General features: G+C 35.3%; 1 long non-coding RNA gene across 2 annotated transcripts in view; it reads left to right on the top strand.

Annotated features, from left to right (window-relative positions):
• Nucleotides 1-26,896, top strand: part of LOC150109648 (uncharacterized) — a 52,216-nt gene extending 25,320 nt beyond the window's left edge. The window contains exon 3 of one of the 2 annotated variants that reach the window (XR_016549980.1): nt 26,340-26,896. This is a non-coding gene — a long non-coding RNA (uncharacterized LOC150109648). Of the gene's footprint in view, nt 1-19,199; nt 19,788-26,339 lie in introns of those variants that run through there. The other variant, XR_016549981.1, reaches the window with a different exon arrangement.
• The last annotated feature ends 646 nt before the right edge of the window (nt 26,897-27,542 follow it).

Genomic DNA, 27,542 nt, shown 5'->3' with positions numbered 1-27,542 from the left:
TATTCGCTTATATATATATTATATATATAAACAAAACTTTTTCCTTCTCCTTCTTATTATTTTCCCTGTCCTTAAATTTACAATGTTTTCATCGGTCTATATATTACCCACAATGCTTTGTGTACTCTTCCGATTGTGCATATTACTACATATACAGAAATGTGTTAGACGCATGTAATGCCATGGACAATCTTTCTATTTACTTATACAATGGGTAAAAATAAAAATAATTTTAGTTTTCTCTGAAATCATAATTCTTCTTATATTTTACTTATTATCATTAATTTAATATTTTAATTAGAGAAAAATTTTATAAATTACTAAAAGTAATAATACACACCTTGAAGAAATAATTATCTTTACATAACAAGTATTTGTATTGTTACAATCCAACACTGGAGGTTATTCACCTCATTAGATATATGGATGTAGAGACCGGCATGAATGTTTTTGATTTCAGTGGTGATTAGTGAGTTTTATATTTTGTGAATCTTTTTTGATAGCGGAGTACAAGTAAGACTTTGACTTTTGATGCAAATTTTCTTGCCCTTGCCCGTTCTCTTCGCCATTATTATATATATTTCTCAGGTAAGCATATTTGAATACTTTTAAATATGAATATGAACAGTTTAAGTCCCGAGGACTTTGTCCAATCTCTGGATAAGAAGCTGGCGCTCGACCTCCTCAAAAAACTGTTGAAGAAACTTGAGGTAGAGTGGCCAGGGTTTCTAAACCTATTCTAAACCTATATTCAGCGACAGACGACTCCACAGAAGGGGACAACTCAGCACCAGGGGAAGAAGGGAAGATGAACCTGATAATCTCTGCTCCCACACCAAAAGACCATACAGAAACCCATGCTCGAAAAAAACTTAAAAAATGAAAAAAACAGCGGTGACTCAGGTAAACGAGGGGATGGAAGAAGATGCCCCCAACACTGACCTCCCCACACCCAACAATGAAAAAAGTCCCGCCAATTGTACTACGGGAAAAATAACGATGGACGGCCCTCAGGCCTATTATGCAAATCCACCAAATTGCCTATTCATGGGCAAAAAACGTAGATGACGGAGTTAAAATCCAGCCTGCCACAGTAGGCGACTACAGACACCTCACAAAAACCATAGATAAGTTAGATATTAAATATACTTACTCACTGAAGTCGGAGAAAAACCTAAAAGTTGTACTCAGGGGAGTAACAGAAAACATCTGCACAGATGAAATAACAGCCGACATCCTAGACATCACCATCCTACACAACATCAAATAACAGTACAGCATTCAAGCACTGAACGAATTATCATCAGACCACAACCCAATCCTACTTCACTTAGGGAACAAAGACCAGTCACCTCCCCCCCCCCTATACCTCCATTGTCTGGGAGAAACTTAGGAAAGTGCTACCAGAACGCATTGGTCCGGTCCCCATATAAAAGCCAAGGAAGAAATAGACATGGCAATAAAGAACCTCACCAATCAAATCAATAAAACCATAACAGCAGCCACAGTATCCACGATTAACCACAAACAAAACCGTCTCCCGGAAGAAATCATGGACTTAATAAGAGAAAAAAAACAGACAAAGAAAAAGATACCACAACACACGTGCTCCCCAGGACAAAACAGCCCTCAACAGATTAAACAAATCTGTCCGAGAAGCTCTTCAGAACCACAGGAACCAACAATGGAACAACAAGCTCACCTCCATCTCCACAGTAGATCATTCCATATGGAAATTCCTAAACAACCTCAGGAACAAGCGCAAATCCCTCCCCCTTCTGCAAGCAGAACAGCACTTTGCATACACAGATGCTGACAAAGCCGAAGCCATAGGAAGAAACCTAGAGAAACAATGCAGTCCTGCATATGAGAATCTAAACATCAGCCATGTATACAAGATTCATCGTAAAGTCAGGTTCACAGTAAATCGTCCCAATGACAATCTAAGCCCTATAATGCCTTCCTCACCTACCGAAATAATCGGCATCATCAACCACCTCAAGATCAAAAAATCCCGACGGCAGAGGGGTCATTCATATACAGTGATACTTCTGGATTTTACAAAGGCATTTGACAGACTATCACATAATAAACTGGTGCATAAGTTACAACAAATGGGATTGGAAAATAGTTGGTTTATTGGATAGCAAACTGACTTTCTAATCGATATCAAACGGTTGTGTATAGAGGTGCCACGTCTCTCAGGAGGAGTTGTCAGTGGAGTCCCACAAGGTTCTGTTCTAGGGTCACTGCTGCTCAATTTGTTTGTTAATGATATTGCGAATGGTCTGCAAGCTGATATTCAGATGATTCTGCGTTATTCCTAATAACTTTTCAGATAATTCCAGATGTAGTGGTGCTTCAGAGCGATTTGAATAAAGTGTCTATGTGGGCTAACAAATAGCAATGTCCATTTAACACCAGTAAATGTAAAATTTTGCACTTTGGATCTCGAAGAAGTAAAGCTGTGCATCATATTGGAGACGTTGTATTACAGGAGGTGGAGGAAGCGTGCGATATTGGTGGATAAGGAATTGAAGCTGGAGGGACATATTGCAAAGGTGATAAAAACAGCACAAAGAAATGCCAGTATACGAAGAAGAACACTGACAAGTAGAGATAAGGATGTGGTCATTCCGCTGTATAAAGTTTTGATTAGATTACATCTGGACTACTGCGCATCGATTTGGTCACCTGCGTTCCTAGGTGAGAACAAGCTCTGGAAAACGTTCAGAGGCGAATTACAAAAGCAATGTTGGGATTGTGGAATACTGACTATGAAGACAAGTTGGGAGAATGAAAATTATAGACACTAATCAACAGATAACCGGATATTTTTCAAAGACTTAAAGGAGGGGAAGGGATAGAGACAAGAGGTCATTCTTGGAAGTTGTGTAAAGGTGTGGTGCGTAAGAGAGTACGCCATGACTTTTTTGCATGGGGAGTGGAATTTATTGCCAAATGAGATGGTGAGGGGCTCCAACATTCACCCAATTTAAGATGAGGTATTACAAACATTATGTCTGTTAGAATGCATCTTACTATTACCTCCCTCGACGAGTCTTAACTCCAGGAGGTGTTTATAATAATAATCTCCATTACTCCAAAAATGTTAAAATTTTAGCTGTATATTAGTTTTTACGATATATATATATATATGTGTGTGTGTGTGTGTGTGTGTGTGTGTGTGTGTGTGTGTGTGTGTGTGTGTGTGTGTGTGTGTGTGTGTGTGTGTGTGTGTGTAAATAAGTTGTTTACCTTGGGAATAATGTATATTAGGGTTATCAAGTAATTTTATAAACTTGGTTATTTTACTCCTTGAAATAAAAACACATTGTAGCATCTTGATCTTGTATAGGTAAAGTTGATAAGGCTTTGTATTACTAAAACCTTGGTATTTAGGGTCTAGCTACTCACTGAGGAGACCTCAAAAAAGGTTGAAACCGGTCTGGGTAGTGACCCCACCCATAATGTATTGCAGTATACATCTCTTAGTGAGATGTGCTTTACATTATGGGAAATACTAAGAATAGTGACCAGAGCTTTACCCACCTTTACAATGAGTTGCCCTGGTGTTGCACCACCTTTAGACTTGAACTACGTTCAGGCGCAAACTTAACTGTTTGCTTACTTGGGATTAGGAGTAAAATAACCAAATTTATAAAATTACTTGGTAACCCTAATATTAAATAGAGATAAATGTTAAATAGATATATATAATATATAATAAATATATATATATAATATATATATATATATAATATATAATAAATATCCCAATACAAAGTTTCCTATTTACATATACACGTTTGGATAGTAAACGCGTTGATATGAAACGGCATGTATTAGTGAAATATAATATTCTAATAGAAAATATTTTAAGGTGTGTATACCAAATTATGTAAAATATTTTAGGAATTTTGAAACTATAAATAACATAATTTGAATATTTATTTCTAAAAAGAAACAAAATATTTAAAAATGACAAACTGTTTAAAAATAGTTTATATAACGTCAATTTTCAAATATAAAGAAGTAGTGACGTAGAGGCTGAATAAAGTCCTAACAAAAGATCTCCAGTTAAGTGACAAATAATACTTCGTGTGCAAATTTTTGATTGCTTACAGGATTGAAATAATATAATTTCTTGTTTAGCATAATTTAATAGCGTGAAAACAATATTTTAATTAGAATAAAAGTGAATCTAGAAGATTTAAAGGGTAAGAAATAAATATATTTTATTTCGTTTTTTTCTGTTATATATATAAACCTATTGAATATGTTCACGAGCTACGTTTGAACCATAAACTGTTCGATTATTTGCAGTACTCTGAACTTGCGTACAAAATTTCAAAACTCAGAACAACAAAGCGGTCATCGATACAAACACTGATTGCGAAAGATAAACCTCGTTCTGCGGCTAAAAATATCGCTTCTCCAGTAAAACAAACAAAGTTGTCATCGTTTACAGCAAGCAAGAAAAAGTACACAAGCATTTGGGTTTTTTAAATTATAAAATCTTTTTTAAAATGTTGATTGCATTTTTAAAATTCTGAGTGAGTGAATCAATCTTGAATAATCTTATTCAAGATTGATTCACTCACTCCAAATTAAATTTTCGTTAAAGCAAATCTGGGGATTGATCTTAATTTTTTCCTAACATACCAGTGAGAGAATAAATTCATTAAAAAAAAGAAGAAAATCTGAATCTCTTAGCTGAGAATAATTCAATTCAGTTCAATATTATATTATATTATATTATATTATATTATATTATATTATATTATATTATATTATATTATATTATACAATACAATTTGAGTATTACTATCATTTTCTGTTGATACTTTTACACTTATTTTAGGCTATTTACTTTGTTATAGTCAATAAAAAGTTTTCTTATATATACAAGTGCAGTAAAATATATTTCGGATAGTTTTCGTAGTTTATAATAAGTTACTGGTTTTAGTGATAAAGTAAGTTAGTTTGTGTATTTATGTGTAACCAAGGGCCATAGCCATACTGGTTACTAGAAAAATAGTTAGCTCGAAACAGTCACTGCGAGTCCAGTGACCCCATCTATGAGGGCTCACCTTACTCGGTGTGATTTGATGTACATGTTGATATATTAGTCTCCTAAGCGAATGAACTAGTTAGTATATTGGTACCTGAATTGGATATGACATGTGAGTTATAATGATCTCTTATACTATACGTTTAAGGTAATTGTCAACATTGTTTAGTCCCATGAGGTAGTCTCTCAATCTTTTTCTGAATGCATAAGCTGAGGTTATAGATTTGATTTCATTTGGGAGCTTAGTGTAGCTGCTTGTCGCTGGTATTCGAAAGATTTATGAAAAACTTCTTTGTTTGCCTTGGGTACTACCAGCATGTTCCGGCCGCATCATAATCCATAGTCTACATTATATACCAAGAAACTTTCAAGGTTCCTTTTTACGTATAATAGACAACCATAGAGATATAGTTTTTGTAGTGGCAGAATATTATGCATGACAAACAGATCGTTGGTTGAATATGCGAAGTCAGTAGTGGTTATGGCTCTAATGATTTTGTTTTGTATTCGTATTAATGGAGTTAATAAGAATAATTAAACAAATGTAATTTATAGATAGCTAGGAAATATTAAGTTATATCCTAGAGAATGAAAAGTGACATAAATTCCCTCCTCTTGTCTTATGAGGAAATCATTATAAAGGTAACATGAAGGGTTCTAGGAATTCTAAGAATTCATATATTTATTCAGCTGAACAAATACTCAATGATGTGTGCATCAGAAGATCCTCCTCAATATATGGTAAAATACATTTTTGTCTTGCATTTTAGATTTATATCATAGAACTCGATAGTACTTACCTTACTACAGTATCTTCTTAAATAAATAATGTCACAAAATAAAACTGATCGATTGTATTAAACAAAGCATGTCCGTATCTTCCCCCACATCGAAGTTACAATAGATTACAACACCTAGTGGACTATTCACTGAATTGCAAGTATTATTTTATCTGGTAGTGTATTATCTACGCGATATAACCCTACAGATTGTATCATTTATAATTTAAACCAATATAAATTTTTATCTCCCCCATTCCCAGAAATGAGTTAGAGATGAAAATAGTCAAAAATTGCTTTTGTGTCAAACGATGACACCACAGCAGTAGCACAACGTTCACCAGCTAATCAGTGAGAACAATCTATGCCAATAATGACATATTTATAAATTACAAGGTTTTATTATAATCACAAACATGAAATTTTTGTTCAATGCTGACGCAAAAAGGTAAATAAATAATTATGTCAGCTAACGAGGAAGTAAACAAAAATCAGGTCGAGAGTATCTTGAAATAAGCACTGATACGAGGCTACTAGACGATTTCTGTAAACAAAATAACATTGGCGTCTCTCGTAGCTAAGACAAATTGAGGATTTTTTACTTTAAAATTAAACCAAACATAATGAACTTTCTTGAACTTGAAATTGTAATCTCGAAGTAATTTTAGTGAAGAAATTGCAAAAATTGACGAAATTCATGTTGACCTATATTCTCGAAGCGGCAGTGTGATAAACTGTCCACAGGTCACCTTTTTAAGCGAACGACCTTCAGACTTCAACTACGACAGTCTCCAGACCATGTGATTGTGTACACATAAGTGTACGGAGGGCAAAGTAAGTTGGCAGAACGGCTTGTTTTCGCACAAAACATCTTGTAACTTGAACAAGTGGTTTAAGATATTCGCTTTGACACTTCATGTTCACTTGTAGAGGACTTCACATGAAAAGGTCATTCAGCTGCTCGGCTTAGTTAGTTACAGGTAATCGTTCGTACAGCAAACATTCACCTAACAAAAACAAGTAAGTAATTCTGTTAGTTGTAGAAAGCGAACGCAGATTAGCGTCAACTTGTAGCCTTAACAACTCCCAAGACTGCGGTTCTATATCTTAAATAAGTGTTTATTATGTTCATCCCCACCCCCCTTATTCCTCCCTTAGCGTTATCGGCTTTCTTAGACTAATTAAAAACCTACTAAATATAATATTATTTTTTCTCCTAAAAACTTACCTCTTCGTCAGGCAACTACCCACACGCACAAATTTGTGTTTGGGTATGCTTGATTGAATATTCAAATTTAATCACCTAAATATCTTTAAAAGTTCGTTCTTTAAAATATGTTTAAAGCTATTTTAAAAATATAATTATTTCCTCCCTCTCCCAGCAGATTACGGGTTTTTTCCCGAAGTATTTCTACGTAATATTTTATAAAAAAAATATGAACAGTCAAAATACAAGTAGTTTCGTATATTAATATATTTACCATTAGTAAGGAAATAAAAAAAACCCCATAAAACATACACATTTAAAAGGCTTATAGCCTCCCATTACCACTTCATTCCCCTTGTCATTACTTCGATGTCCTGATGGAGCTATTAACCCTCCTGGTCATTCACACCACCAAAAGTTTCGCGACAAAAAAGTCCATGTGAAGAAGGTGAATCTTCAGTGGTGCTTTGCTATAAGCTGATCAACTAGTTCCTCGCAATATTTAACTGCTATCCCAAACGCATCAATAATAAATGATTTCCATGTTTTAGTTCTATTTCCGTGAGGTTCTTTTCAAATTCTTCATCTTTTAATACTTTCGTAATGTGAGATCCAACAAATGTCCCTTCCTTTCGGAAATCTTGCAGTTAGGTTTTATAATTTAGGTCCATTTTGAGCCAATGCCCAAAATGTTTATATATTTTGTCATTAACGAAATATTTAATAGACGCGAAACATCACTAACACCAAGAAATATTATCTTTTTATCTGTTTTCCTGGCTTGAAAATCTATTCGGAAAGGCCATGTTTTCTTGACATGCAGTTTCTTTTTGGCCCTACTGTCCCATTAGCACAAAAAAGCAAATGTTTTGTATGTCGTTCCTTCATACCAATCTATAAACGCATCTACTTTTAAGTCGCCACAAATATTCTGAGTAATCCCTATCAGATGACCTTGGGTATAATTTTCAAAAGACTTCTGGATACGTCTAACATGTGTGATTGCTATTGGAGGTCTTTCTTCTACAAAAATGCTCTTATTTTAGTTTCTTTTGGAAGCATCAACAAACAAACACTAGTCTCTCTTTATGTCCTTAAATTTCATTTCTCTAAATAAATAAATAAATAATAATAATAAACATTTAATTCACCGCAGTTACAAATTCCATTTCTCGTCTCAAAACATCAAGGTAGACGCTGACATGCTCCACAGTTGTACACGAAACCCTGATAGCGAAAACTGCTATTTAAATCACCTAATTCATTCTCTTTGAGCACATGAGGCTTCTGGGGAAGTGCAAAATGCTTCTTACTCCAACCGGAAGCAGCAAGTTGAGGCTCGTATGCGGTACTGCATTATGTCCGTAAATCGCGAGGTGGTTTGTTTTTTTTCCAGGATCAAAAGATAATCTAATCTCAGCATGGAACTAGCTGACTCATCCTCAGTTTGGAATTTTTTTTTGATTACATATATGAATTCATCACTTCGAAATGTTTTAATAACATGATTGACTAATTCATGATAAAATATTCCAGAAATGTAAAGACCTAAATACTTGTATGTACTCGGAGAAAACTAACCCAGCCACAATTTGAGACAGAATCATTACTGGGAGGGATGGGGAAGATGAAACTATAAGTAATCCATAAAATGAACAATTGCTCTTCTGATATCAAACGGATACTACGAAATTCATCCCCTGCGTGGGAGGGTTTGTGTGTATTCCCTCATTTTTCATTTCATTCAGCTCATCCTTTTTTTTTTCTTTTATTTCAGTGTTGTTGTTTTTTTCCTTTCATATTTATACACAGACACATGACAATATCCCCATGTTCATCCCTGACAAATTCATCATTATGAATACATACAGTACATAAATGATAAATGACTTATCAACCCTGTCATTAATAATAATAATAATCAACCGTGCTTCTAGGCGTAATTCCATGACCTGCCCAGATTACGTTGTATATTATTATTATTATTATTATTATTATTATTATTATTATTATTATTATTATTATTATTATTTGTTTATTTTATTGTATTGTATATTATTATTATTATTTGTGAGATCACATCAGATACCCACACAACTCAACAACCTACCAAGAAAGCTAAAACACGTAGATAACTATAGAACATTAAAAACCAAACTCTGGAAAATATACGAACAAAGTTAAGAAACCATTAACACTAATATACACATCACAAATCACTAGCATCCAATGCCTACATCCCATACATAAACAGTAGCAACAACACAAATAGTGAAGGCTAAATCCCACTCTCTTCATAAAAGCTAACCCAAGCTTCGAAGTAGGTGGGATTAACTTGCCTCACTCATTCTACAAGTAATCCTTATAAGCAAATGCAGAAATTTGTATGTATAATCATTCTTTCTCAAACTTAAAAAAATAAAATAAAATAAAATAAAAAAATAAAAAATTATACAAACAAATTCTGTATAATCTTCATTGTTAATATTAGAAGAATATGTGTTGTAAATACATAATATAAAGGCAAAAAAGTATGATTAAAATTTTTAATTGAAATTTAATTGAAATTTTTAATTGAATTGCAGCACTTAGTGCTGAACTCTGTAAAATTATAAGGTGCAATGTCACACAAGATGTTTATTGTATGTATAAATATTTTAGCAATCAATAAAATATATTTAAAAAAAATTACCTGAGACCTCCAGTGAGTCAAGGACTCATTGAGGGAGGCTGTAAATTACTCAACTCAGCTATCATACCTTCCCTTAAATTCATTTACACTAGATGCACTCATTACCCGTAAGGGCAAATTATTCCACTCACTCACTGCTCTCTGTGAGAAAAACCTAGCTCTTACCCCTTTCTTGACTGCAAATAAATTTAACTTCCATGGATGCCCCGTGTTCTCTCCCTGCCTTCCATATAATGAAAAATTTCATCATTTGAAATGCTATAACACCCATTCAAAAGTTTATAGACCGCTTTCATATCACCCCTCTTTCTCCTGTTAACCTCTGTAATCCACATACTCGCAATGTGTCCTCATAATCTAAATCCCATAATCCGGATATTATCTTTGTAACTCTTCTTTGCATTTTTTCCATAGCTTCTTTATCCCCTTGGAACTCTGGGGACCAAATCTGCGCACAGTAATCCAAGTGTGGTCTTATCAAAGCCTTATAAAGAGGCAAAATTAATTCCTTATCCTTACATGTCAAGATTCACTTCAACATAGCAATTATCCTGAGTTGTATTTGCATTTAACCATAACCATAATTTATGTTAAGTCTTATGCCGAAAATATATTTTTGTGTGTAATTTGCGCATGTTCTCTTGACCGTTTTGTGTTTGAAAGATGAAACACACCAGCTTTTCTGAGAGGGAAAAATCCTATCACTTTTTTAAAAGACCAGCCAACTCTTTTTGCTTAAAAAAAAAAAAACAGATAAAAGCTATTCGTGTACATACACTGGATCCAAACCAATGTATTTTCAGCCAAAGGGTCTATCAAAACCAGCTGAGCCAAGGAGGCTGTATCGCCAGCCATATATAAAGTTATATAAATTCGTCGCTTCTATAACCTGTTGAAGAAGACCATTCCACGTATATTCTATCAAGACAATGAGTTTCGTATATTTGTTTTAACTCCCTACTCAATGTTTTTATTATTGCCTCTGTTAGCACAAGTTCAGACAACATTCTCTATAGGGAGCAGGCGAGGCGGTTTTCGCCCTATCTAACTTTTCTAAGTTTTTAGATAGGGTGGTTTTAGCCCTAAGTAGCTAATTCGAGATACCTGACCCAAGACTATCACAGATTATAAATGGTGTCCGGTGAAGAGATGGTAGACAAGTGCATCATCTTGGGGATCACTGATTTGCACTTGTTTGCATTAAATTTTAAACACTTCCCCTTTCATGCTTCCATTAATTTAAGATTATCTTATAATCCAGTGTTTCCTGAAGTGTGACACGCGAATCTCCCAAGAGATACGCGATCTTTAGGGGCACGAGGCACTCGTTTTGAAATTTTGATTTTTTTTTTTTTTTTTTTGTCGCAGATAAGCGCAGGTCTCTTCTAATTAATTTTTTAGTAATTAAAAAATTCTAAATAGATTTTTAAAAAAATGCGTCTTTTGACGTGCATCAACTGACCGTTGAGCCCCTTCTGTTTCACAGCAGGACTGCGTTCTAACTGCGTGGTTCAAACTGTTTGCATTAAAAATTTAAATTCAAAAGTTCCAAACATGCGCTCGGAACACTCCGCTAAATTTCGGAATCATTCGTATCATAAATTGTATCCGTCCTCGGCGACTGTTTTAGCACCCATGCTTTAATTGTGTTTATGTCACAAGTTGTACTGGTTATATGCTCGTGCATAATAACTTCTACTTTTTTAGCAGTTCCGTTGTTGGTTATTAAAATCTTGAAGTGCAATCTAATAATAAGTAATAATATTTGATAAATATTAGCATCTTTCTTTTGTATTTCTTAAACATTTAATACGAATCACTAGTTAAAGACTAGACTGAAACGCGGTGAAGGAAAAAATGATAATTTTAACTGTTAGAAAGAAAAGCTTAGACGAATTAAAATGGTTTCCCAACAAAAATAATTTTATTCGTCTCATTAAACTTTTCTTATTATTGAAAATTTAAATTTTGTTTCTAATATATGTATAATGGACTCGTAGATCTAAAATGTATTTAATAATTAAAAATATATATACTTTACACCTTTTTATTTATTATTTATGTAAATATTAAAAAATATACATTTATTCGTGTTTGAAAGAAATCAAGATCAACGGTGCGGTTTCGTCACAGAAACGTATCTTGACTGGAGTCCCACAAGGATCCTTACTAGCTCCGATTCTGTTTTTCATATACATGTCTAATATCCCGCACAATCCATTGTCATCCATCATGGCCCTCTACGCAGATGATATAGCAATATTAACCAGATCTATACAGTTGCATCTTGCCATCAAAAAAACTACAAGTAAACCTACTTGAAAAAAATGGTTCTCCAAATGTAGACTGCAGGTGAGTCCCAGAAAAGTGTAGCCATGCTATTCACCAGAAGATCGATGCTTCCTAAAGGGGACATCTTCCTATTTAACGCAAAAATCCCGTGACAAACAAATGTCAAATACCTTGGTGTATTACTGGACAGAAGGCTATCTTTCAGCTGCCGTAGTTCGTTTCAAAAGCATCTGCACACCCCCAACAAACTGGTTCAACTAGCTGCAAATTACGAAGCAATGGATTACTTCAAACATAAAAGACCAAAAGTCATCTTAAACTCCAATTCTGATGTTTAATATTCAAGCCCGCTCAGGGCGAGCAATTGGCTCATAAATTTTTTCACTCACCGTTTCCCTATCAGATAGCTGGGAGTATGAAAAGCATTTTTGCTTCACCCTTTATGTCAAAAATGTTAATCGTGTTTGAAACAGATATTATTATACCTTCAAAATTGACATTTCTTGAGCTAAAGGCAATTTGTGATACGGGCTACGCTAAACTTTTAAAAAAGGTGCCAAAAGTTTGGGAAACACTGTTGTGAAGAAATTAGGTTCATCCAAACAATTACCCCCCCCCTCCAAAAAAAAAAAAAAAACTTTACATCACGAGCACAGAGAGAAATTTCATTCAAAATACTGAAACTTAAACCATTTATGAGTACATTAAACAAGTCCTAACATCGACCTCTTTGGTATCCCACTCTTAACAAGTGGGCTGCCTGAACACTATTTCCTATCATTTGTCTGCCAACCAGAGGCGTAGCTAAGGGGTGGGGGGGGGTTCTCCCCGGGGGACACTTCCTTTTTGAACTTTTGCAGTTAATTCTAAAATAGTTTCGAGAACTCATTTCCGAATATTATAATACTACTGAGAATTTTCCTCGCAATTTAAGTTGTAAGAGTTGCTAGTTGTGAGAGGAGTTTTTTCTAAATAAAATGTAATTAAGAATTACCTACATTACTATGAAATAGACTTCGCCAAAATGTCATCGACGATTTCGCTAACAGAAAAGCAAGAAATATAACATTTTAGAATGTTGAAATTAAAGTTTTACTTCAAAAATAAACACAGTGTTTGAATTTATTTCCCTATACGTCGTTTTGACTTTTTGTAGTAATTTTGATGTGTGTTGAGAGGGGCGGCAAACTCAGGAACTGCTCCAGATGGCAAAAGCTCTTACTACACCACTGCTGCCAACCAATTTCCTACTAATCTCACTAGGGGGGGGATCGTCATTGCCTACTCGGCACATTTTGATCAGGATGTTATTCGGAACATTGTTAACGGCATTATAAAAATCCCAATAAATTACATCAAAATCATTATTCCAGTCGAATTTCACGGTAAAAATTCTTAAACAATATTAAATAGTTTTAAACTTTAAATATAGTTTAAAATAATTATTTAAAGAAACTAAGAATATATAAGTTATTTAATGAGTTTTAAACACACACCTTTTATTTCTTAGTGTAATATTTATATAAAAGAGAAAAAAAAGCATGCTGATCGTGAAGACTAATAATAATTCGACAAATAGTCGAGTTAATGGACCTGGCTTACAGAGATCATCTCGGAAGGGAGATTAAGAAAAAGGAAATCATTTTTGAAGACCCCTGAAGCTGAAATTTCCAAACATATTGTGGAATGTTAAAAAATGATATTATTCAAACTAATGCGAAATGGATAGCAGAGAAGGGTATTTTGCATGATCTAATGTTGAATCTTATCACAAAGAGTAGATAAACCTGTCATCTGGATGAATAATTAAGTTTTAAAGAAATACATTAAAAGAAAAAAAAACTGAATATTTTTTTCTACGAATATCGATTTATTCTCTTAATATTCTGCAAATATTAATTTCGTACAATATTGATCTACGAAATTAATTATTAACTATTATATATAGAGAGATATGACCACCATTAACTAAGCAGTTTAATTAAAGACTGTAAAGCAAATTTTGAATTAAAGTAGCCAGAGACAGTAAGACAAGGCTGGTTCAAGATTCTTCGTGAATCTTTGCTCCTTCCATTTAAAAGCTATCGCAATATTAATTTGTGACTTTGATTCTCAACTCCTGCAGGAGGTCACTTACAAGTCTATAGTGGCTTGATAGAACCAGTGTAGCTCAGTGGAAGTGGCGTTTGCACTCTATAGTGCTAGGCCGCCCGAAGAATGACCTAAGTTCGATGCCTTTCTTCGACCGGTTCTCGAAGAAAGGCATCTTTTTTCGGTGTGTCGCGTTATTTGATCTCTGGTAAGGGCAAACGGGTTTTTATTTCAAAGAGTAGTAAAGAAATTAGGGCTGACTAATCCACTTTTCAATCATCTTCAATGAATCACTGAGATTGGAAATTCGTAGTTCCTTATGATTGGAAGTTTGCAAGGAAAATTCAGTTGATAGGGATGTTCACTTAAAGTCGAGAATTATAGATAGTGAGTATTCTTAGTGTTAACGTAATGAAGGGGAACTAATTAGGGATCGTATCAGGATATTTTAACAAGGATCACCTTAAAGAGAGAGCGATCGGTTTTGACACATCTGCTTACTTTTTTTTCTGACAAATTTGTGAGAAACAAATCAAAATTTGTTTTGTTTGTTTGTTTTTGTTCGGCGGTCTAAGCAATCAAGTCCATGAGGTCAGTATTGTGTCTGTTAATCGAAATCGCATCATATCGATGGCGGCCTTCAACGGTCCAACACACCGCTGTTGGGTGTGTCGCTAATAAACTGGTCACTCAGTGTATAATATAATGAATTTCTAGTTTACTGTCACAAAATATTGACATCTTCTTTTCATCTTTGAAAGCGTTACATAATATGCGAATGAGCATCTGTCTGTTTAGCGCAAGCACTTAGTCTTATCTTGTTTACTAACATGCTGAAAATAGCACAAATGGTATACATAACAACACGTAACAATAACCCTATGGAAATTAATAAATTTCTATTTTTTGCTAATAATCATGGTCAACTCTACGACGTGTGAAGTCCTCATCGATCTATATGTGACTTCCTGCAGGGGTTCAAAATTAAAAATGTCACAAATTAATTTTGATAGCGTATGTCGTGATAGTTGGCTTTTAAATAGGAAGGAACAAAGATTCACGACAATCTAGAACCAACCTTTTTTTTTTGTTGTTGGTCCTACTGCAATGCGTACTAACTTATTAACTTTCATCTAAGCAAGTAATAGATAACTCTGAAGACAAACTTTGTCTTTTCTTAAAGATTAAGGGGTTTGAGTGCCGAAAAGACTTTTCCTGTTTCGAAGACGAAAAATCATTTCTTCATCTTTCATACACGGAGACAAAGAGGAAGCAGACCTTTGCTCTCCTTTTTCATACGTTTGATACTCGGCTCGGCAGGAAGAATTATGAAGGATACGGTGGATATTGGAGAATTTTTGTGAAATGGCTGTTGAGATTGTTAAACCATATCTGAACTGCAAAACTTCCCATATCTTATTACGAGAATTGATTCACTTATTTTACTTTTAATATAAAGTACTACTGCAGATTTTGACCAGGATCGTGTACTTCTGAATTTTGTTTATCAATTGCTAAAATGAAGTATTTTGCAGACGACTCCTGGTAAAAATTTGTTGTGATAATATTCATATTAAAAGTAAAATCCATTAATAAAATAAAAACGAACAGACCTTGATGTAGTAAATAACCCGAATGACAAATATCACCAACAAATATTAAAATGTAAACACCAAAAGGAAAGAGAAAAAGTCGGTAGATCTCAAACATTAGACCGGAACAGATAAAAAAAAAAAAAAAAAGGTTGCATGATGATGCCAAAACAAAAATACAGGTAAAGATATGACTGCAGAGTATTGATACTGGGGAAAAAAAATTCAATTGTGTCAATATGTTAAGCAGAATCTATAACAGTCGTTTTTGTCTGTCCATACGCAAGTCTAGGACTCTGGCTGGAAGGATTTTAATTAGCATCATCATCATCATCATCATCGAATTCCTGACGTGTACCCTCAAGGGGTGTACAGAATATGATGGTACCACATTAAAAATTTTGACATAATTTTCCTCCAAACATCTGTTACCTAATAAGACTCCAACATTATCAGAACTTATATTTCTGTCTTCTAAGGCACTTTTTACCGCATCAATCCACCTATATCTTGGTCTTCCTCTGGGTCGTTTTCCTGCCAACCTGGCACAGAACACTTGTTTTTCTAATCTTTCCTCGCCCATTCTGTTTAAGTGACCATACCACCTGAGATTAACTCTGCTAACACATTCCTGGATAGTACAAAAATAGTCTTTTTTATACTACAAAAATACTCTTTTTGTACTACAAAATACTTTTGTACTTCATACACATAATTTTCTTTCTTTCATTTTTCCACTAAAGTTGAACCACACAAAGATTGTCATGGGCATCCTAAATCCCAATTTTTATCAAATTTCATAGGCGAAGTTTTAATATGTAATTTCGACAGTCTGAATGGTTTGATCATTCGGAAAGACCAGAGTATCAGGTGCTGGATGGCCAGAAAATAAAAGGATCACGGTAATAATTATGATGATTATCGTCCTTATAAGGACTGGCTTAAAGGGGAGAAGCAAGAATGCTTTCATCTTCCCCGTTATCTGTAGAGGACAGTGTAGGGATAAGGCGTTATTGAGCTATTAAAGCTCTGATCATGGCAAGAGGGTAACAGCAATAGCCGAGCCTCAGTTAAAGCTTCATTGGCTACAGCATTGCCATTGGTTACCCTGGAAGTCCTAAAAAGGACTTTTTTTTTCTCATCGGAATTCACACCTCACTGATGATTATCGTCTTCTTAATAGTTCTTATAAGAACTGGGCGATGGATTGAGTCCTTGACTCTTTATCCCGTCATCTGAATGAAGAAAATCTGTGTGGATGGAGTGTTATTGAGCTAAAAAGCTCTAGTCATTGCTGGGTAACGGCAATAGTCGAGCCTCAGTGGCTACAACATTGCCATTTGTTACCCGGGAAGTCCTAAAAAGGACTTATAATATCATTGTATATTCTCCTATGGTGATGATTATCGTCCTTATAAGGACTGGCTTAAAGGGGCGAAGCAAGAATGCTTTTCATCTTCCCCGTTATCTGTAGAGGACAGTGTAGGGATAAGGTGTTATTGAGCTTTATATATATATATATATAAAGCTCTGATCATGGCAGGAGGGTAACAGCAATAGCCGAGCCTCAGTTAGAACTTCATTGGCTACAGCATTGCCATCTATTACCCTCCAAGGGTATTGGATTGAATGAATCAATCACTGCATCTCACGGTCGATTGATCTTTCATGATTATCGTTCTTAAAGTTCTTAAAAGAACTGGGAGATGGACTGAGTCCTTGACTCTTTATCCCGTCATCTGAATGAAGAAAATCGGTGTGGATGGAGAGTTATTGAGCTAAAAGTTCCAGTCATGGCTGGGTAACGTAACGGCAATAGCCGAGCCTCAGTTAAAACTTCATTGGCTACAGCATTGCCATTCGTTACCCTGGAAGTCCTAAAAAGGACTTTTTTTCTCTTCCACCCCATGATTATCGTAAAAATTGATAACATTTTATACATGCAATTTTTAAATTGGTGTCTATATATATATATACCGTATATTTAAAATTTTATGAAGATTAAAAATTGCAATTTTTAGATTAATGTATAATAGTAATTAATTTTTTATTTAATTTTAATAATTAAATAATCCACATCGAATTTATGCGTACGTCAGAGAGAGAAGATATAAAAGAAAGAGTGTAGGCGAGGGCTAAGAACCATGGAATAATCCGGCATTGAAGAAGACGAGAGGGAATCATCCAGATCGAGAGAAAATTGAAATTCCATTCATAAATGGGAGGAGGGAGATCAACGATGGCTGCTTTTTTAGGTCTCGAAGCCAGACTGTTGTGGCAAGCGTACAACACAGAGATGGCAGGTTTAAACATGACATTAAAGCACGCATTGCTAAAACCCTTCAGAGGTTACAACCAGTTTGGAACAGCAATAAAACACAGCTAACCAGAACCCTCTACCTCATTCTTACTATACATTTTAATTGCTTTTATTTTAAATTCGAGGTAGCAATGACTATGATGCGCTCACTGCCAAAATTGGAAGATTAACTGATGTTTTATCTGATTGTGCTGTCCGAATAAGTATATAATCGATTAAATCATTTAAATGATTTGATATTTAATAATTAATTGATTATAATTTATGAAAAAGAACTTCAAATAAATTGCCAACAAGTATACAAATGTTTCCATTGGTACAACTGAATAAGCAAGGTATTACTTACACGCTCTCGCTGTCCCAATCGTTATAATGCGATGTCGTAATATTCGTGAAATCATCTCAAAGACAAATCTTATCCCGAGATAATATCTCTCATATCTCCATGACACTTTCCTGTAGAGTTAAAAACAGGGCCGACTCACACGACTGTTTTTCGGGTCTCAGACCGAGGTCCCGTGCTCACAGGGGACCATCACTTTCAAATTTCTAAGAAAACTTTATAATAGAATTTTTGATGTTTTAGGGATGTATTGATATGGAAAATATTTTAGTATATAACTATATGTATTTAATGTTTGTAAATTATGTTTAATAAAATTACATGATATTTTGATTTAAAAAAAGTGCTTCTTCGCATTTTTTTAAAACTATTAACTTTTTCCGAGGCTCCGCAAAACCTCCAACCGACCCTGAGGGAAAATGGGAGATCGACTCTATTATGATATCATTTATCAACTTTTGTAAAATATACCTTTTATAACATTTATTTTTGTTTTATTGTGATATATGTATGAGTGATTTTCAGTTATTATTATTCAATCATCTGAAAGATGTACTTGCTTTTGTCAATCTCCTTGTCACTTCCATTTTCACCTTTAACATCCGCTTCCAGATGATGGTGATGGTAATAATAATAATATAAAATTCTTAATTGTTTCCACTAATGTTGGAAACTTTCAGTTTCTTTATGGCATTCTTTGTTCAGTTAAGAGTTTTTGTTTTATTCGTATTTAAGTGTAACGTTTTCAAGCTATGTTATTAATGATGGTTTGATTTTCAATATATCAGAATGTTTTCTTTTTTTTCTAGTATTCACGTGATGGCATCAGAAAAATTATCACGTTCATCATCCCAATCAAAACCTTGCCAGCAAGAAGAAAGGAAGTTTCTTGCTCTTTTATCCGTGATTGTTAACTTTTTAATCTTAGTAACCATTTCAGCTTTTCTTATTCAAATGGAAAAAATTGAAAATAAAATAATGGGGTGGATATTGAGCCTATTTTACTTATTAACATTGGTCCACATGGTCGTATCACTGTCCCTGTGTTCTAGCCTATTCTCAGCACCAGAAACCGACTGTAGCATATGTCAGCCAGCATCTACTGTCACCAATGGACGATCTAAAAAAGTGAACAGTGAAAAGCACCCGCTCTTGTATGTGGATACTCGCTGAATTGATCTGAAAAATGCGCCATAGACAAACATCAGATTTGATTTTTCTAACCCTATTTGTCAGAATGTCATTACTGATTTGTTTTGTCATCTTGTGTAGATCAAATGATTTGTTTTCAATTGATGAAAGTTGTTTAAATAATTTAACAACTATGTGAATGATCAATAAGAATTCCTTTTTATGGTTTTAATAAACGCAACCAATCAAAAAAAAACAGCAAAGTATTCAGTTGTTTTATTTATATTTCTTTAATCATTGTAACAAACATTTCTTTTACAATCGTGATTGTAAACGATAACAATCCACTCTTGCATGTCACAAAACTGATTCCAGTTTATATATGGTTACGGATTTTCGTGCTCGCCAATGATTTTTTCTGCTTGGAAAAACTAAGTAACAAACAGCAACGAAAGAAACTGCTGGATGATGGCTTCGGTCGAAGCCATCATCCACTGTTTCATCATCACACATTGACCTGCAACACAAGATAATTTATGGTTGCCTTAATGAATTACAAGAGAATAGTTTTAATTTACTATCACATTTATAAATTACTTTATTTTCATAACATTCATCAATAATTATAATTATTATTGATGTTTGTCCATCGCCACTGCTGCAAAATCTACCAAATGTAGATATGAATGTTTTGAACTGTATTCAGCTAAAAGTAATATGTGATCACGTCTTAACATCTTTTCTATTTCATTTTAATTGTCCTTATCAAAATTCTCCACTGAAAATTTTGAAAGTACTAATAGTACACATTGACACAGCAAGAAAATATAGAACTAACCCCGCATCACGATTAACATTTCTGACTTAAACGGTAAAGCAAAATGCTTTTCATACTCCCCGTTATCTGATAGGGAAACAGTGAGTGAAAAAATTTCTGGGCAAATTACTCACCCTGAGCGGACTTCGAGATTAAACATCAGAATTTTAGTTTAAGATGCTTTTGGTCTGTTATGTTTGAAGTATTTCGTTGCTTCGTAATTTGCAGCTAGTTGAACCAGTTAGTTGGGTGTACAGATGCTTTTGAAGCGAACTTTGTTGCTATAGTCTTCAGGAAAGTGTAAATATAGGGGACATCTGTGTCCCGATGGAGTCGCACATTTCTGACGAACCATGGAGCGTTTAGGATCATTCGTAGACGTTTATTTTGCACTCGTTGTAATTTGAGAATATTAGTATCAGCGATATGGCTCCAAGCAGGAGAAGAGTAAGTGAGTATAGGACGAACCATCAGTTTGTAGATAAGTAGTTTGAGTCTGGTGTTTAGTTTGCTGTTCCTGCTGATTAGAGGATAGAGTTGAGCAATGGCTTTTGATGCCTTTTCACAGCGAGCCTTGGTATGGCAGCTGAAAGTTAGCCTTCTGTCCAGTAGTACACGAAAGTATTTGACTTCTGTTTGCTACAGGATTTTTGTGTTAAACAGGAATGTGTCCCTTTAGGAAGCATCTGGTGAATAGCATGACTATGCTCTTCTTGGGATTTACTTGCAGTCTTCATTTGGAGAACCATTTTTCAATCTGTGGTAGGTTTTCTTGCAGTTTTTTGATGGTTAGATGTGGTTGTAGAGATCTGGCTAATATTGCTGTATCATCCGCATTGAGGGCCATGGATGACAATGGATTGTGCGGGATATCAGACATGTATATGGAAAACAGAATCGGAGCTAGTAAGAATCTTTGTGGGACTCCAGCCAAGATACGTTTCTGTGCTGATACTACACCGTTGATCTTGATATGCATGCGCCTGTCAAAAAGATATGATTTAATTAGGTGAACCATTTCCAATGGTATTCCAGTTGAGATCGGTTTATGCAGTAATCTGAAATGCCAAATTTTATCGAATGCACTGACTATGTCAAGGAAAATATCCCCAGTGCATTGATGCCAATTATATCCAATTGAGATGTATTCGACTAGTCTATGTATCTGTTGTATGGTAATATGGAATTGATGGAACCAAACTGGTCTTTAGGGAGAATATTTAACTTATGTACGGAGGCTTGGAGTCTGGTGAGAATAACTTTTTGCGATTGTACCCAAATTTGAGATGAGGCTGATCGGTCGATAATTTTGAGGCAGGTGAGGGTCTTTTCCGGTCTTATGGATTGGAATTATATCCGCCACCTTCCAACGGGAAGGGAAATGTTTGAAGAGGAGGATGGACTGAAATATGTTGGTCAGATGTACAATAGCTATACGAGGCAGCAGCTTAATCACCTTGATGGTGATCCCATCAGGTCCAGGAGCCTTTTTCTTTTTTAATTTCTTGATGATATCATATATTTCTGATGGTATTGTGGGTGCAATTTGATTTGATTGGAGAAGGTCACAGAAGATTTTAATGAACATCGAAATCGCATCACAAATGGCAATTGACATTTATGTCTTTAGGAGTGAAGCAAGATACTTTTCATATTCCCCGCTATCTGTTGCGGTTACAGTGAGGATATAATTTATTTGGTGTTATAATTTATTCAGCAAGCTGCGGCTTGCTGAACCAAATCGTTGGGGTGAAATCGCATTATCCTTATCCTTATAAGGACTGGCTTACAGGGGCGAAGCAAGAATGCTTTTCATCTTCCCCGTTATCTGTAGAGGGCAGTGTAGGGATAAGGTGTTATTGAGCTATTAAGGCTCTGATCATGGCCGGAGCGTGACAGGAATAGCCGAGCCTCAGTTAGAACTTCATTGGCTACAGCATTGCCATCCATTACCCTCCAATGGTATTAATCACCACATCTCACGGTCGATTCCTCTCTCATTTGAAATCGCATCATCCTTATAAGGACTGGCTTGAACAGGCGAAGCAAGAATGCTTTTCATCTTCCCCGTTATCTGTAGAGGGCAGTGTGAGGATAAGGTGTTATTGAGCTATTAAAGCTCTGATCATGGCAGGAGGGTAACAGCAAGAGCCGAGCCTCATTTAGAACTTCATTGGTTACAGCATTGCCATCCATTACCCTTCAAGGGTAATAATTACCGCATCTCACGGCCGATCAACCACCTCGAAATCGCATCATGATAACTGATAACTTCTGTGGCTTGATGGATATCAATTCCATGGATTCTGATCCCTTCATTGCTATGAAATAGACTTATATTAGAGGTTAGCGAGCACTTGGGTCACCCTGTTTAGGGCAATGCTGAAGCGCCTGAGCCGAAAGATAGAGCAGCTTTCGGGGGCTTAGAAAACTCTGAATGAGTTGCTAGGGATGCAAAACTGCTGCTTAGGTGAATAAGTAGCAGTAGTGTTACGGAGCATCGTGGAAATATCTGGGATATCAGCAGCGAGATGCAGGAGAACGTGTCATTGTTGATCATGGAGAAGATGACTTGGGTATTCCTGAGGAATTTCTTAGTGTCGGCTTGTCTGGGGTTCATGTTACTAAAGGCCGTTAGCATCTCCCCTAGTGAGGTAGCAAGAGTCAGTGCAGAGGGCTGGCTGTAAGCTGTCGAGGCTCTGGGTAAAATCCGCGGAGAGACCGCAGAAGCGTATGTTTTATCGGCGGGAACACCCCGTACTGTGATTTCCGGCGAAGGTTTCGTGGCTTGACTCTGAGTGGGCGGAGACAACGCCGCTCTTGTCTTCCGTAGGTTAGAAGGGTGAATTGCGCAGCCTTTATAATTGGCTGGATCGGGACAGCCACAAGTCGCACATTTAGCAGCTGTAGACCGTGATTTTGTGCAAGTGTGCGAAGGATGGCTGTCACCGCACTTGTAATCTACTTTACATAACTTTTGTGCATGCCCAAATTTTTGTCAGCGATGGCATTGACCAGCGGATGCCTTTCTTCTGAGTGATTCGGTCTTGATGACTAAGTTGCAGACTAGCGTAAGGTCGTAAATTTCTCTGTGGTCTTTACTGATCTACACTAAGACCAGAGGCATGGGGCGCTTTTCTGCGCGGTACGTGCGCGATATCTTAATTGGTTCAAGGCCTTGTGATCTGAGGTCAGTAGCTATTTCATCAGCTGTTATGGTTTCTGCCAGACCTCTGATGACTACTTTTAGGTTGTTTTTTTTTACTCTTGAGTTGAAATGTGTGATATGGGACATTCAGTTCGTCCATAAGTCTGGCGATCCGGCGGTAATCCACCGCCCCTTCTGGTTGAATTCGGATTCCATCATCTGTGTTCTTAGCTGATATAAATTTGATGTTGCTGTTCTTCATTGTCTCCGCGATTGATGACCATTTTTCTTTCGATCCTAGAATAACTGAAGGAATCCTCTCTTTGGGCTGTGCCCCTGTGTCCGTCGCTCTTTCTTCAACAGGTTGTGCTGTTGTGTCCATTGGAGCTGTACTTTCCAAGGGCTGGGGTATTATTTCAGGATCTGCTGCGGGGGACTTTTCTTTCTCTTCTTCCTTCTGACCTCCTGAAAGCCACTGGAGTTTGAATTAGAGATGACTTCAGTTGTTGTTGTTGCTGGCTCGCAGGCGTTGTCATGTGAAGAGGGAGGAAGTTCAGAGGGCTGGAGGTCCTCTGTCTCCACTTCAAGAACCTGATGTTTTCCGATTTTATCGGACCATTTTGTGTTTAGGCAACATACTAAATATACATTTAGTATGCCTGAATAGAGCCACTAGTTCTTTAAAACTGAGATCGTCAAAAGGCAAATCCATGTCAAGGCGAAAACTTTAATGTGTGGGGGACATGACCTGCCTTGCCCCCCACTACCGGAAAAATTGCGTTACCGAAAAAAGTCTTACCTGCTCTACTGAAGGAGCACGCTGCTGACGCTACAGGAGAGATCAAAACTCGCGTATAATCTATTTTCACATTAACATATCTATAATATCCATATCTATAATATCATTTTTTCGAGATCATAATCAACACACTAAGCCAGACGGCAGCCAAAACTCGACTCTCTCAGCTGATATGATATATATTTTTTCGCGTCATTTTTCACTCAATTTCTAGAAAAACTATTTGAATAAAGAAAGAGTATATCAGTTTGTCTTATTATATTTTTTAATAATCGGATCATCGAACTAAATTAAAACAAAAATTGGTTGTTATATATATATTGTCACCAGATTTTATATGATAAATGCTTTCTAACTTTTATAATATGCACAGTTACATTTGAACGTTGTTACTGAAATTATAAAACATGAGCCATCCTTTCCACGAGCTGCCATTGCATGTAACAAAACATTCCTAGGTCACACGACATTTTAGGTTCAGGTCACAATGTCGTATAGCGGATTAATTCCTTTTTTATTTATGTTCCGCTTATAGATGCAAGTAATGGCATAATAATGGTTTTAAGCAATGTGCCTAAATGATGTAAATAAAGTACTAATTTACGTCAGTTACGCAAAAACAAATAATAATAATAATAATAATAATAATAATAATTTTCCCAAACATAACGTTTAATCTGAATAGTGTGGCTTAAGGGAACAACCGCAACCAGTTTCGTCATCAAATGCACACCATTAAAAGTTTTACCGTTTGGTCATATAAGAATGACACGTTTACGGATAACTGAAGTGTTAAGAAGTGTAGCACTTACTTCGACTCTGTATTTGATAAATTACATCAAAATCATTATTACTGTCGAACTTCACGGTAAAAATTCTAGAACAATATTAATTCGTTTTAAACTTTATATATATATATATTTTTTTTTTTAATAATAATTTTATAATTTTAGATATATATATATATATATATATATATATATATATATATATATATATATATATATATATATATATATATATATATATGGTGGAGTCGGAGAATCCACGAATTGTATCTGTCATTCTTAACCACAATAAAATAAGAATAATAGTCATAAACAGTTTTTAATTCATCCAACACCGACATCCAAATAGATGTAGCGAGCAACGACTTCGTAAAGAAAGATTTCACTAAAACTGTACAACGGTGGATTCATGGGAATATCAGTCGTATAAATGAACTTGGGTCATAATGGAAAAGCGTCGTATGAGTACATCGTCGTAAAGCGGGGTATTACTATACTTCAGAGAGTTAATAATGAAGAAACTCTACAAAGATCACTGGAACTTGTAATAAAAAAATAACTTTTGCAAAATAGAACGTATTATCCTCGTTATGACCTATCCATTCCTCTATTCATATCAAGTAACTCGAAAACGTCTAAACAGCTTTTAATGAAAGTTTATATTAAATACTTTGAAAGAAATTGTAGAGTACTTTCAACTAAAAAAAAAATTGGGACAAGAACTACTTTAGCAGAAGAACAAAATACATTTTTTAACTTCATACAAGTGTCTACGCAAATCATTACTATAGAAATTGCTCTCAGCGAATTCAAACTCTCTCACTGTTTGCTTGTCTTTAGAAATAACACATCTAAGCAACTTCCTGTTGCCAACAAAGTCGGATATGACGTATGGTTTCAATACAACAGTTTAGCATCTGAGAATTGATATATACTGCTGCAGCCAAAACCGTTTAACGTTCAAATCAATTATTATTATTATTATTATTATTATTATTATTATTATTATTATTATTATTATTATTATTATTACGGATCACTCATATGGTACGGCTTTACATGCAGTCAATACTAATCGAGGCAGAAAATCATACAGGCAAACATTTTTTTTTTTTTTTTTTCAAAATAAATTATAATCGAGGACTAGGAAATAAGCTACTATCATTCCTTATTTCAAATTAATATTATATTATAATGGTATTAAAATATATCAATTTATTTCTAACCTTGATAAACCTTGTTTATCTTTTTTTTTTTTTTCCCTAGCATTCAAATGATGACATCAGAAAAATTATCCCAGGGATCAACCCCATCAACACCTTGGTGGCAAGACGACAGAAAGTTTCTTGCTGTTTTGTGCGTGTTTGTTAACTTTGTATCCTTCTTAGCGGTTGCATTTTTTCTTCTTAAATTGGAAAAATCCGGTGGTAGAGCCGTGGCGTGGTTATTGGTCTTATTCTTCTTATTAACAGTGTTCCACCTGGTCGTATCGGTGCTCATGTGTTCTAGCGTATTCTCCAGAAATCAAGAAACCAACTGTAGCAAATGTCGCTCAGCATCTACTATCCCTGATGGACGATCTAAAAGAGTGAACGGTGAAAAGCAACCGCTCTTGTATGTGGATACTCACTCAATCGATCTCAAAAATGCGAGTTAGAAAAACATTATCACACAGATTTGAGTAGATCAAATTATTGTATAGTGTGTAGATCAAATTATTTTGTTTTCAATTGATGCAAGTTGTTTATATAATTTAACAACAATGTGAATGATCTATAAGAGTTCCTTTTTATGGTTTTAATAAACGCCAGAAATCAAACACAAACCAGCAAAGTATTAGTTGTTTTATTTATATTTCTTTAATCATTGTAACCAACATTCCATTTACAATCCACTTTTACAATTTTACTTTTTTCACATTTTCACTTATACTTTTACAATTCCTTTTACAATCGTTAACAATCCACTCTTGCATGTCACAAAAAGGATTCCATTTATATACGATTAAGGATTTTCGTGCTCGCCGATGACTTTTTCTGCTTGGAAAAAACTAACAAACAGCAACGAAGAGACTGCTGATGCAAAGGATAGCGTGCAGATTACGAATATAACTTCGACTGAAGCCATCATCCACTGTTCACCTGCAACACAAGATAATGTATGGTTGCGTTAGCAGCAGTATATCACATTGGTGAAAGTGTACTCCAGGAGGTTGACGAAGCTAGAGATTTGGGTATGTTAGTGGATAGGGAGCTAATGTTTTGGGAGAACATATCAAAAGTGGCTAAAGCAGCTCATCAGATCACTTGGTTACTGAAGAATACTTTGACGAGCAGAGACAAGCACGTTATTGTTCCTCTTTATCGAGCCTGTCTGTGCGCAGGTCTGGACACCAGGGTTGCTTGGTGATGAGGAGGTGGAGAAGATCCACAGGCGAGTGACTAAGATCGTGGCAAGTTAGTGAGGAGT

This window comes from Typopeltis vanoorti, chromosome 2, assembly GCF_054136105.1.
Source record: "Typopeltis vanoorti isolate ZY-2024b chromosome 2, IOZ_Tvanoo_1.0, whole genome shotgun sequence".
Taxonomy (NCBI): domain Eukaryota; kingdom Metazoa; phylum Arthropoda; class Arachnida; order Uropygi; family Thelyphonidae; genus Typopeltis; species Typopeltis vanoorti.
Note: the sequence above shows the minus strand (reverse complement) of the source record. Positions and strands in the feature narration are given on the sequence as shown.